Source organism: Oryza glaberrima, chromosome 10, assembly GCF_000147395.1.
Source record: "Oryza glaberrima chromosome 10, OglaRS2, whole genome shotgun sequence".
Classification (NCBI taxonomy): domain Eukaryota; kingdom Viridiplantae; phylum Streptophyta; class Magnoliopsida; order Poales; family Poaceae; genus Oryza; species Oryza glaberrima.
Genome location: NC_068335.1, coordinates 11,408,506 through 11,421,045, shown reverse-complemented (window position 1 = coordinate 11,421,045; position 12,540 = coordinate 11,408,506). Strand labels below are relative to the sequence as shown.

General features: G+C 41.8%; 1 pseudogene; it reads left to right on the top strand.

The window, feature by feature from the left end:
- The first annotated feature begins 4,178 nt into the window (after positions 1-4,178).
- LOC127785834 (dof zinc finger protein 2-like) lies at positions 4,179-4,638 on the top strand (annotated as a pseudogene).
- Positions 4,639-12,540: the final 7,902 nt, after the last annotated feature.

The following is a 12,540-nucleotide window of genomic DNA, read 5'->3' as shown; positions in this document are numbered from 1 at the left end:
GGCTATGTTCCAAGGGTTGTTTAGAGATTTCCAGAGGGGGTGTTCAATCAACTTAGCCTATAAATAGTGCACCAAACCTTGGGTTTGAGGTGTCCCTTGTGTGAGAGCCATTTGGGCCTCATTGTGTGAGAGTTTAAATTCAAACTAATTAAGTTAAGGTGCATCTTTGAGTGTTTATGTTCCACTCTTTTGTAATTGAGATGAATTGAAGTTCTTTTGTGCAATTTACTTTCTCGTAATTTAAAGTCTTGCATGGGTATGAAATCCTCTCCTTCTAATATTCTGACATTTTTGCAACCTTCAAGTATTTGCTGTGGCATGTACCAACAAAACATTTTTCACTTGATGTCTTTCATCTTAAGCATAAGTGGGGACCGACCTAGTGGAGGTCATGTGTATACAACTATAAAAAGTCGAGAGTATGTGCATTATGTATTTACTATTTAGGCTATTGTTGGTTTTGAATTAACTCTTTTTTCACACAAAACATTTATATTAGATGAATCAATCCACATGTAAGATTATGTTGTTTTGTGTATTCGTAGAGTATTAGAATTTACATGCAATTTAGTTTCTAATATATCAACCTATCGTACTTTATGTTTTTTATTGATTTTAAAAATCTGTGGGCTATAAAATAGAGATATGCTCACGAGTCTTGCATCATCAACATCGAGTTCGTCGATGACAATAGTTGAGGATAATAAGCTAGGCAGCATTACATCCTTTTGTCACTGTGGATGCTCGAGTTTTCTGATGACATTGAAGATGCACCTCTTCGAAACAATTAAAAAACAACATTTTATCCATTTATATTATCCACTCAGTACATGTACAATCACTGCATATGATTGTCCTTGGTCTTAAAATTAATTCACTCTTTTAGGTATATATGTTAATATTGATATAACTAATGTGTTTGTGGTGGAGATTACCATGCTAAGTGGCACATACCTGAAGGTGATCTCAGGGACTTGATTCTAGTTGGGACTTGATTCTAGTTGGAAATATCCTATCCTAGAAAGACCTTATTCAATATTGAGAATCTATGTCTTCAGTTAGATGCTAATCTACAACGCGAGAAGTGACATCTTCAATACAAGATATTAATGTAGGTCTTAAAAGTGATTGAAGATCATAACCATATGCGTCTTCAGATTGCATTGACAAAATATTCGAGGAGAATTTCTAACTAGCTAGCTACATAAAAAAATATATATTATTTTCCACAAAAGAATAATTTGTTAGTATAATCCTTACTATAGTTTGTGAGTTAGTCTAGAGGGTTAGGTGGTAAGCTAGCAGTATTTTTTTTCTTTAACTATAAAAGATTTTCTTCCCTTAGTTAGCAGATTTTTCTTCCCTTAGTTAGCAGCCTAATAGGTTCCCTTGGCTACTATGTTTCCTTAAACTATATACCTTTATGTATACACAAGGAATGAACCACTAAGGTGTGTTTGTTTATCTGCACTAGTCTAGCATAGCCTGTATGGATCATCCTGGCTTACCATGTCATGGATAAGTGTATACAATTGATGTTGTTTGGCTGGTTAGATCAGTTGATCTTGGATGCAATGGTATAGTGGTTGGATGAATGCACATGAGGGAAAATCTTGTTTGGTTGGTGGCATATATTAGAGTTTGGTTACCTCGGGTTAACTTACCCTTTCAACTAATGGGTAAAAAATTTATAAGTCCAGCTAATTTAAATTACATTAATTAGAAATATTAAAACTGAACAAAATTGTTACACCCAGCAACAAGAAGAAGTGCATTGTTAGTCCTACATAAATTAATCACGTTGGCTGTCACCTATCCGTGTTTTTCCTTCGCTAGGCCGAACCCTAGCTCCGTCGCCATGTCGATCTGCCTCTCCATGCGTTTCCTCCTCCAATTGATTACAAAAATCGATTCTCCACTCATCCCTCATCATTTTCCCATGATTTTCCCCTACAATTCGGCTTGGGCGGATTTAATCTCCATTTAACTGTCGTCGATGATGGCCGGCCAGCAAGCTTCCTCAACCGTTTTCATCCCGAGTTTTGTTCGCTCCAATTTTGGAAAAATGGAAAGAGAAGATGGAGTAGATCAAAAGCCCTAAACCAATTTTAGGAGATCGAAAAAGATTTGGCCAGATTTGATGGGGGAGAATCAGCTCAAACATCATATGTGCATGGCACCATCTCATGGAGGTAGAATATGGAGACCCACGGCTCCACCTGCAGGTTGGGCCAAAGAAAGGATTAAAAAACATCTTACCCGTTGCAACGCACGGACATTTTTTCTAGTATAAGTATTCGTTATGGTATTCACTCTTCTTATTTAAGTAAGATATATTCTCATCGTTGTGGGTTCATCGCGCTGCTTCGGTAGAGTACATTAATCTTAACTTTGTACTGAGATTAAGGTAGTAATTAATAGCATAGATGTGGTGTCTAGGCTAAAGATTACCATTGTTTTTTGTGTGCCCCACGGGTTGTAGAGGTAGATGACTGGTGCTGATAGCCATGTCCATCCTTCGTAATCCTCCACGTTCGAGTACATCATAAAGTTGTAGGCCAGAGTCTCCTTGGCAGATCAGGGGTAAGCCGGTGCCCGAAGCAATTGATAGAATTTTACTTTAACTTAAACTAAGATAAGTAAGCCATTGGAATTCCTCTCATATCGTCACCAACCATTTATCTTGTGTCCTTGGGCAATTTAGATAGAAAACTAGTTCACACACGTTCCCTGCGGATATGATACCCTGGAATACTCTTGGGTGAAAGCTACAACGGTATCTGTGTGATTGCAGAGAGCTTCACCTTTGGAATGTGGCATTGATTTCTACCTTAGTGTGTGTTTGAGAGTGAGGAGTGGAGGCCTATTTATGGTGTGGAAGTGACTTGAGAGAGTGGAGATGCTAAGGGAATATTCTCCCTCCAGCTCTTCTCAAACCTCCACCTATCCACAACCAACATTACATGGCGGTTTCCTACCTTGGGACTTATGCCACTTACTTCAGAAGATCAGTAATCGTCGCCACGTGGAAGCTGAGGACGAGGGGAGCCAGCCAGGGTTCAGCCGATCCTGTTCGCGCCGTTTTCTGTCAGGGTCACTGCTTGGTGCGTCCTCAAGTTTAGGCTGTTCTCCTTGTGTGGGCCCTTTAATTCGTTTACTCTCCTCTGATTGGTTGGAGTTGTGCTTTCTTACTAGTGTTTTCTCTCAATTGGCACAAGTAATCACCTGCATACTATTGACGGTCGTTATAGACCAATTTCGATCGTCAATATGTCCAAAAATAATAGAGAACTAGCAATGCTTTAATTTAGAGATAAGGTGAAATGGGTTAAAATCATCCATTGGCTAGAGCTCTATCTCTTCATAGCTTCACGTGATCCATCCTTGAAAGAGAACACTTGTGTGCATTTAGTTTAGAGATCAGGTGAAATGGGTTAAAATCATCCGTATTTTTTAATGGGATAGTTTTACTGTTTGGCATTAAGAATGGATTGGTTCCATTTTTTCGAGGGAGAGAGAGGAGGTGGGTTGAATTGGACCCTTAGATTTTGAGGTGTGAAGCTAACACGAATATAAGGGGAATATTCCCCTTTGGAGATCAACCCATCTCACATATCCTCAAACTAAACACTTTAGAAATGGGTTCGACCTAACCCATCCGATGAAAAAAACGCATGCTTGTTTCTGAATGGGATAAAGGTGAGTTACAAAGAACCATTGAGCTAGAATATTTCCTCATTTATCATGAACACGCTTATCAAACTGCTAAATTGAGTTTTTCGTGAAAAATAATATATATATATATATATATATATATATATATATATATATATATATATATAGAAATTTCCTTTTAGAGTAAAACACACGGCTGGTCCTTAAAGTTGAAGCAAGGTTTCACTTAGATCCATGATCTAGGAAAATCGTCATTCGAGTCCGCGATCTTGTTTAAGTGAATCATTTAGGTCCAAAGCACCTCTGAACCAGGTTGACTGGCTTACGTGGCCGTCCACGGAGGCAGCATATTTGCATTTTAGCCCCCCCACATCTTGGCTCCCCCATTTCCGATCCAACCATTCTCCCCAAAATCCTCCTCCTGTGTGATTTCTAGGGTTAGCGATTGCAGCGTCGATTGGGGTGGCAGTGGAGACGTGGCGGCGGCCCCGAGGACGACAACGATGAGGAGGAGGGAGGTGCGTACGGCGGCAACAGCACGGGAGAACAAGTGCTCGTCGTCCTCATGGTGTCGTCGGCGGCCACGTAGGCCTCCACCTCCACGGTGGTGTCCGGCTCAGTCCCCATGGGGCTGGCGGCTAAGAACCCGAAGCTGATGCATGAGGGCGCGCAGGACCTCAACCTGGCGTTCCCGCGTCACCACGGCCATGCCCTGCAGTCGCCGGAGTTCACGGCATTCCTGAGCTTGAAGAGCAACGCCATGTGCAACCCCGGAGGCAACCTGGCGGCGGCGAACGGCGCCGATGGCAGGGGCAGCATGGGCGCGTTTTCTCGGTGATGGAGTTGCTGAGGAGCATCGGTTACTACGTTCCTCTGCCTCAGATGGGGCCGCTAGGGATGCCGACGGAGTATGCAGCTGTGGGGTTCCATCTTGGCGAGTCCCGCATGCCGCCACCGCCATAGCAGCATCAGCAACAAGCTCAGACTGAGCTCGGTTTCTCCCAGGACATGCACGGCGGGTGCAGGCGGCAGCGTGGGCGCGTGTTCTCGGTGATGGAGTTGCTGAGGAGCATCGGTTACTACGTTCCTTTGCCTCAGCTGGGGCCGCTATGGATGCCGGCGGAGTATGCAGCTGTGGGGTTCCATCTTGGCGAGTCCCGCATGCCGCCACCGCCATAGCAGCATCAGCAACAAGCTCAGACTGAGCTCGGTTTCTCCCAGGACACGCACGGCGGGTGCAGGCGGCAGCTCCAGGGTATTCAGCGCGTGCAGCGCTGGCTTGCAAGAGAGCGCGGCGGGGCAGGTTGTTGTTCCTGTTCGAGGACCTAAAGTGGCGAGCGCCACAGCTAGCGACGCAAACAGCAGTGGCGATCATCAGTACAACCACGGCAAGAACCAAGGTGGCGGAGGCGGCGTCATCGGTGGCCATGAGACCCAAGGGTTCTGGAATAGCAGCATGCTCGGCAACGGAAGCAGCAATGGCGGCGGCGATTCTTGGTAAGGTGCTGTGAGCTGCTTGCCCGCCGCCGCCATGCATGGCTCATGCATGCACGCGTGGTGGTCAGCAGCTAGCAGCATGTGGAGATAGAGAAATCAGATAGAGACAAGGGGGAGCCAAGATGGGGGGGGGCTAAAATGCAAATATGCTGCCACCGTGGATGGCCACGTAAGCCAGTCAACCCGGTCAGAGGTGCTTTGGACCTAAATGATTTACTTAAACAAGATCGCGGACCTAAATGACGATTTACCTAGATCATGGACCTAAGTGACACCTCGCTCCAACTTTAAGGACTGGCCGTGTACTTTACTCTCTTTTTTTAAAAATCAAATAAATTTATTTTAAAATATATAATTGTTAGTAATACTTAATTAATCATATGCTGATGATCATTCTCGTTTTACGTCAAACAAATTAGCTCACTGATTCAGCCGCTTCGACGAAGCCTAAGGCCATCCCAATCCGATGTCAATGCGGTGAGGCCCACGTTCCCCTTTTCAATCTAGCTTGTTTTAGCTTGCGAGCCAGTGTTCCTTCATCTCTTCCACCTTGTCTTCCTCCTCTTAGGCGAACACGGATAGGGGCATGGAATGAGACGGTAATGGACACGACGAGAGGAGTGTGCTGGCCAGCGAGAGCAACAAGAGAAGTGCATTGTATGATGACGCCGGGGGATAGCGGCGCATTGGGTGACGATTGGGGGGGGGGGGGGGGGGGGGGGGGGAGGGAAGTGAGCCCAACAAGCATGACGACATGAGTCGTGGAGCACGTGTTGTCATTCCTAGTATGCTTTGACTCCATCATCACCGTTGCTCGGTTTACGTAGCCATGCTCTGCTGTGCACCATCGCTCCCGATGAGTGGAGTGCAAAGGTGCCAGGGCTGCCGTGCAAGCTGCAGAGGAGCCGATGGGGGCACAATGGCAGGGGTTGACAATGACAATGCCACGATGCGAACTGATTGTCGCTGGTCTTCTGGAGATAAGATGGGATTGAAGAGTATGGGACTAGAGTTTGGAGTTAACTTCAGAGTGTTTTGTTTTTTTTTTTTTTTTTGCCTATTGGAGAATTGGGTTGGGTGCCTGGGCCGTCAAGTGGGTTGTTGGCCTAATGAGTGTTGTGCTTCTTTTGATTGCGCTTGGCTCATTGAGCTTGCGAGCCAGCTCGAGCTGACTCGTTATGGAATACTGGCCGAAATGATAGTTGTCTCATTAAAGAAAACGCAATGACACAAAGCATCCTCTAACGACGCGTTGTTGTGGCATCGTGCTCGTTGGGCCACCACCCTGATCTGCGCCACCGAGCTCGTCTTCAACACGCTCCACGTCGCCGGATGGAGGTCTGATACCACTTGTTGGCAAAGGCAGCATATCGAACATCTTGAGATAGTACTGTATCAAATCCAGCAATAACAGAGCAAATGGATAAAAAACAGAGGAGAACTGAGCAACTCTCGAACTGAAAGTTTTTGGGCGCAAATTTTCTCTCTATTGAAATCAACTTCTATATAAGCCGCACAGATTTCCAAGGATCAATGGATCATACCAATGCCATCCCTGGCAGACATGCAGTTGCTGCTGCTTGTGATTCACCTTCCGCACGTTAATGTGAATTCAAATGGGCACAACCGCCCACCGCAGCCGGTGGTGGAGCTTTTTGCATATATGCAGTCATAGTCAATGTTCTTCAGCTTGGATTGCAGACCTTGTTTAGTTTCCAAAAATTCACATGCATAGAGCATTAAATATAGATGAAAGTAAAAACTAATTACACAGTTTACATGTAAATCACGAGACGAATCTTTTGAGCCTAATTAATCCATGATTAGCCATAATTACTACAGTAGCCCACATGTACTAATGATGGATTAATTAGGCTTAATAAATTTGTCTCGCGGTTTCCAGGCGAGCTATAAAATTAGTTTTTTCATTCGTGTCCAAAAACCCCTTCCGACATCCGGTCAAATGTCCAAATGTGACACGCAAAAATTTTCTTTTCGTAAACTAAACACACCCTTGATTAAAAACAAAAGTCAACTAAAAAACTATCAGGGATTTGACAACATAAAGATATACACAAAGTAATGGAGAGGGTATGTTTATCCAAGCTCTATTGATGTCCACTATATTTTAACTGAGTGGATGGCCCAGGTTGACCTGTAAATAATTTTTTTTGGGGGGGAGACTTATAAGCTAATGGCATATGTTTGTCTTGCTTTTATGCAAGTGCTAGATATATATACATATCTAAGCTCCATGATTAGAGGATATATCCATATATTATATGTATTAAGAAAGGTCAACACCAAGTTGGAATCACATAGCTAATATATAGTATGCAAACGCCATAGTAAAAGGAAGATGGCTGAGGATAAACATGACATGTAAAGTACCATGATCAACCAGCATATATATACTAGATTAATTCTGGCCTACAAAATTTGAATTGAACAAGTAATGAAACATATATCAACAAACAAAATATATTATCAATGTTTATCGAATCAGCAAATTAGTAATGCAGGTCGTTTATCGAATCAGTTCCTTAAGTACGAGGATTGCGTTCTATATGGTATTTCTTTTGCAATGCCAATTCAATATCAACTTTGCCTGTTAAATAGGTTTCTCGCTTAGGTATCTGACTGTGTAGCGTAGTTCGCCGATTCCCGGGGCCGGCACGGCACAACCGGATCCCCATCCTTAGCCAAAGTCCGTACTTGACCCCGTTCCTGATCCCCAATGCCAGGGTTGAATAGTAGCCAGCCATGAGATCTATACTTTATCCATTGGTCAAGTAGCATAATTGTTTACCTGGTCTTTCTTCCTCCGGCTTAACACCGGCGGTCTGTTCAGGGTTCCAAACTCATAGTGGCAACTAAACACTTGTTGGTTTTTCCATCATCCAATCCACAACAAATCGAATGAAACTGTTATTGGGATAGGTGAATTCTTTAAGATCCAGCCCCCAAAGGAACCGGACATGAGAATTTTTCGACTGTGCTTCAACTATATCAACTGTACTTGAACTGTTGGATAATCATAGTCGACGATAGCTGATACGCTCAACATCGGCCTAAAAGATGTCGCCGGGGATCGGTTGAAGCTGCGAATGCAAGTTTGAAATATTGCCCTGCTCTTTCTTTTTCGGCACAAAGAGCGCTGTTCACGTTTTATACAATGTAATACGTGATAAAGTTTTTAAGAATATCAGTCTTATTGAATTCATAATAAATATGGACCTGCATCTTCAAGTTTGCATCTCAAGTTCTCAACCAATGCATTTCTCATGGTTCATGCGTGACACATGGCAAACATCGATTGTACAATTGACCCACATTACATTTCATATACTAAATACTTAATTAGTTATTACAAACGTGGACATGAAGAAAGTTCTTGGTTATTGGTATAACCAACTACCTAATTCATGATAGTCACTTGCAGATTGATATACCATATATGTGCTCCTCAAGTTATGTGGTGTCCGCATGTCAGTCCCTAGTGGTTTTATAAAAAACAGATATATCCATAGAGATGTTTCAATCTTTTTGTATTTTCTTTTCTCCGTGGCAACACAGCAGTAAACTAGTTTAATATATATATATATATATATATATATATATATATATATATATATATATATATATAATTTGTTTGGTGCTTCATAGTGCCCGGGCTCCATGATTCAAATTGAGTATATATATATATATATATATATATATATATATATATATATATATATATATATATATATATATATATATATATATATATATATATATATAGCTTAGAAAAGGTAGAGTTCTAGTTTTTTGAGAGAAATGGAATATATATCACCTTTATTTTTAAATGAATAACATTGTTGATTTTTTTACATACATGACATTTCAACATTCATCTTATTCAAAATTTAGTACAAATTTTAATAAAGTTGTTATAAAATCAGCCCCGAAATCGCCATCACACTAGTGGAAAAATGCTTTTTACTCCCGGTTTAGAACCCTTTGTAGTCCCGGTTTTCCAACCGGGACTACGAATCCGGGACTAAAGATCGCTATCTTTAGTCCCGGTTCAAATAACCGGGACTAAAGATCGATATTTAGTCCCGGTTGGTGTTACCAACCGGGACTAAAGAGGGGAGGAGACAGTTCCTCGAGATCTTTTTTTTTTATTTTATTGTTGATTTGCTAATGGCTAGTGTTAATCCCTATATTTTCTCCCGAATCAAATGGGATGCATATCCCCAAATCAACATCCCAAATATTAAGTTACTTATACACACAGATCAAATAAATCACAAATCCTAAAAAACTACACACAAATTAAATACATCACAAATTATACATCTATGCAATGAATCACAAAATCTAAAAAAATATACATCTAGTGAAACACAAATTACAAAGAAAAAAGAAGAAGCAAACAAGCCGCCGCCGCCCGCCAGACGGCCGCCTGCGCGCGCCCACCGCCTGCCTCCACGCGCGCGGCCGCGCCGCGCAGCCGCCTGCCTCCACGCGCATGGCCGCGCCGCCGTCCGCCTCCCCGCCCGCGGCCGCGCCGCCGCCCGCCTCCACGCGCGCGGCCGCGCCGTCGCCACCCGCCGCCCGCCTCCCCGCCGCTGGCCGGCTGATGGAAGAGGGAGTTGAGGGGAGGAGGAAGGGCCGGCTGATGGGAGGGAGGAGAGGGGAGGAGGAGAAGAGGAAGGGGAGGAGGAGAAGAGAGGGGAGGGGAGGAGGAAGAGGATTGGATCTGAGAAGAGGAAGAGAGGGGATGTTCCAATCTTATCTAAATATCTGTCTGGGATTTAACCGATCAGATGTGGGAGAGAAATATTTACTCCCGGTTGATAACTCCAACTGGGACTAAAGATCGATCTTTAGTCCTCGATCTTTACTCCCGGTTGGTATTACTAACCGGGACTAAAGTGGTAATCTTTATTCCCGGTTGGTAGTATAAACCGGGACTAAAGATCCTCGACCCCCTGACATACATCTAACAGGGGATGAACCAGGACTAAAAATCATCTTTAGTCCCGGTTGGTAACACCAACCGGGACTAAAGATCAAAATTTTTTTAACCGGGACTAAAAATCGTTTTTAGTCCCGGTTTTTAGTGGAACCAGGACTATTGTGGGATTTGGTCGACCGACCAAAGATGGTTTCTCCACTAGTGTCAGTAGCTAAACACAGAAGAAACCTTACAGGAGATCCAAAATATTGATGATGACATAGTCTACATCTCCGGAGCAATGATTATGGGCACTCCTCTCGGATCCAGTGTATTACAGCATATCAGACTTACAACGACCATCGGCTAGACACTACTGGCAGGTACCTCTCACCTAAATATGCTAAGTCGTCATGTAGTTACAACCAGTCCGTCTCTCTATTTAAGAGAGAGCTTAGGATCGAGTCCAGCTCTTAATCTATTCCTACACCTACACCTAGTATGAGTGTATGACAACTCCAAATCGTAATCTATAACCGACTTTGTATACATATTGGATACAAACTCTAACAAAAACTATAAGTCATATTTAAAGTAACTTTAAAGATGAAACAACAAGTCAACAAAATATTGATACTTCCAAGTGTTTATTAAATGATCAAACATATTATGTCCAAATATCCATAACTTTATCTATATATTGAAAACAAGTAGTAAAATTTGGATGCTGCTTCCCCTGCACAGTATGTGTATTCAGTCTTCATAGTAGTATAGTGCATGTAATTAATTTACTGTTCTAAATAATTTAGTGTGCGCGTGGAGTAACTGATTGGAGTGTAAATATACAGAAAATTGTTAATACACATATGTCAGTGTCAGGTTAGTTGCTTACATGCTTTCACTCTTTTTTTCTTATCACAAAAAACTCCGTTGCTTTCAACTCTAGTTTTATATTTCGTTGTCTGCAGAAAGCCCTCTGCACTTTTTCCCTTGAGAAAAGGAAAAGTGCAAGACTCAAAACGAGCTATACACCAACTCTGCTGAGATGATAGTCTGACCTGTCGTGCATTCTATAAATTGTGTAGTGGGATTTTCAAAATATAGCTAATTATGTTTAGTTTAAAGCTAGCTGTTTGAACGAAAAGATAGTTCATATTACAAGTTACTCCAAAATAAGGGAAACCAGATTAATTAGGCTTGCAACACGAGAACAGGAATTTTCTGATATACTAGATGTAAATGAAACTTTCCATTCGTTAGTTAATAACCAAAAATACAGTTATTCTCCTCCCTCCGCCCCAAAGAAAAAAAGACGATCCCTCCTCTGAAAAAAAAACTGCTCCTAAATCCTCCCAAAAACCCAACCTATATATCGTGAAAAAACCAGCACAAAAGAAACTGGAATATATCGATATCTCCGAATTCGGGCATATAACTGGTAATAGAAAAACTTCTCCTCATGTAGGCTTCCCTAGTTCCATTTATGTGATTCTTGCACGTGTATTCCTCATGCATGGGTACCTGTTTTGCTTCCCATAAAAGAAGGGCGAGTTCGAAGGAGCTGCTCAGCTGAGCAACTTGGCAGCACGCTAAACCGTCTATCCCTTCATTCTTGGTACGTTTTGCTTTCCATAAAAGAAGGGCGAGTTCGAAGGAGCTGCTCGGCTGAGCAACTTGGCAGCACGCTAAACCGTGTATCCCTTCATTCTTGGGTACCTTTTTGCTTCTTATAAAAGAAGGGCGAGTTCGAAGGAGCTGATCGGTTGAGCAACATGGCAGCACACTAAACCGTGTATCCCTTCATTCATTTATAAAACCAGATAAGAGATATGTGAATTTTGTGAACAATATTATTATTACTTTGTCGGATGAAGAAATGACTAAAATAAAAGTTGTAGATCTTGATGAGTTATACAACTTGGTTGTTGATAACTTTTTCAATTGAAATCATTTAGTATTTGAAATTGTTGTTTGAAGTTGTCATATTTTCATATTCAAATTCAAACTATTTAAAAAATGTTATATAGAAAAATGACCAAAATAAAAGTTGTAAATCTTGATAGAGTAAAGTGCATTGGCAGTCCTTAAACTAGTAGAGTTGTGTCATATAGGTCCCTAAACTCTCAAAATGCATATTTAGATCCCAGAACTTGTCAAAGTGTATCGTCTAGGTCCCAAATTGACACATCCCCTCTAGGATCCTATGTGGCACTGATGTGACAATGTCACATGGACGTTACTTTGTTGTTCATGACTTTTCCATTTGAAATCATTTAGTATTTGAAAATATTGTTTGAAGTTGTCATATTTCAAATTCAAATTCAAACTGTTCAAAAAATGTTACGTAGAAACATGACCAAAATAAAAGTTATAGATCTTGATGAGTTATACAACTTTATTGTTGACAATTTTTCTATTTGAAA